The sequence below is a fragment of the Ceratotherium simum genome, chromosome 15 (genome assembly GCF_057802395.1).
Source record: "Ceratotherium simum simum isolate JZ-2026a chromosome 15, ASM5780239v1, whole genome shotgun sequence".
Lineage (NCBI taxonomy): Eukaryota > Metazoa > Chordata > Mammalia > Perissodactyla > Rhinocerotidae > Ceratotherium > Ceratotherium simum.
In genome coordinates this window covers 51,103,349-51,105,197 of record NC_141914.1, presented here as the reverse complement: position 1 = coordinate 51,105,197, position 1,849 = coordinate 51,103,349, and positions in this window count along the sequence as shown.

The following is a 1,849-nucleotide window of genomic DNA, read 5'->3' as shown; positions in this document are numbered from 1 at the left end:
CTTATTATTTAGACATTTTCTCAACACTTAAATTTGTAAAATTGAGACCATTTAAGAGTATGTTTTTAGAGAAATGGAAGTTTCAGTAACCCACAGAACATCTGTGATCTTTCTGCAGCAGCTTCAGTTTTGTGCCAACATTCCATGTATTTGAATATGAGTTAAAACGATCCTCATTAAATAAGAGCAGACTTAAAGTAGCTGTTTGTATGCCTTAATGTTCATATTGATTTATCTTAAATCTCTACAGTCAGAAATGGGGTCCTCTTTTATCAGACCAGGAGGCACTGCTATGAAAGATAATTTACTGTTCTCAAATATCAATTTAAAATAAAGAACATAAAAGAAAACGTAAGAGAACCATTGGACTCATTGCTTTGAACTAGTTTTGCAGTTTGATTTTATGTCTTGCAAACCTTAGTTACAAATCATTTGGAAAAATCTTGTGTTTACTTATGAGCATAGTCATTCCTTGGAGTTATACTCTTATAAACTGATAATGAATATTAAATTATTTTCCTTCAGTCATAGTGAGAGCATTCTGCTTTGTAGTTGAAATACGTGATGTGTGTAGGTCTTTATTTTTCTTTAGGCTGTTTGCCATCTAAGTGTTTGACTAAAGATGTGAAATTTTTCTAGTTGTGAAGAAATACAATTTCTGTATACTGACACATTTTATTAAACATGGCTTGGTTGCTTCTTTATAGTTTTCTTGTAAGTGGACAGAAATGCGGCTATTTGATGTTAATGCAACTCTTATCAAGGCTGCAATCAGTCATTTTAAAAGTTTTCTCCTAGCACATGTTCATGGATTTAAGTGCCTGGGTGTTGTCCTCTCACATTTTCAGAGCTCTACTGCTTTATTTCCACAGTAAGGGCATGCAGAATTATAGCTTCTGAGCTGCTTAATCACCAGTAGCATTAATACCTGTTTTGGGGTATGATAATGGTACCAAAAGTGTTTTTCAGAAATAAAAATGAGTTAGCCTTTACTACTATCATAATACCCAGGCACTCAATATTTATCCTAAAGCTCTTTATAATATATGTACTATGTCTAGTCTTAAAGACATTTGGAGCATGGCAAGAAAGTCAGTTTTTTATTGATGTTTGTGGATTCATACAGAATGTTAGTACAAATTTTTATAAATATTTGGTGGTCACTGGGGGAAATGTTATTCTTACTATGGTTAGAAAGTGAGTTAGAAATTTCAGCTCAGTGTCTTTTACCATTGAAGGTTGTATACTTTAAACAAATATAAAAATCAAAAAGCTGCCACTATTGTATCCCTCAGAAGAATAGATGGTTGTCTTTTTGGCTAACATTAAATATTCTTATGCCAGAGCATGGAGAATTGTTTACATTAGTCAATGGAATGATGATTTTTTTAGAAAGAAACTTCAGGTTTGCTATGCTACTGTAAGTAGAAGCATGAAGCTTTTGGATAATGTAGGATTTATTGTGGAATGGGTATAAATTGGCCTAACTAAGCAGGATTGAATTAACCAACTGAGTCCAGATAATAAGAATAATGCATATGTGATTGTTTTTAAAGTCAATGTATTAAATAGATTGTTTTTCCTTTTCCCTCCCACTAGTTTCTTTAATTTTCAAACTATATGGCCTTCTAGACTACTTTAATTAAAATAATTTGAATTTAGTCACATATTGTTCAGAAAGTAATAAATTTCAGTATATCACATGGAAATTATGCAGTGGTGATGGATTTTAATGTTTTCCCCTCTTTCTAGTTTTACATTGTGAGTACCAATTAGCTGCTGACTATAGAAAAATCATCTTGTGTCTTTTGTAAATTGAGTTTTCTTTTTTGAATCTTTATTAGGAACT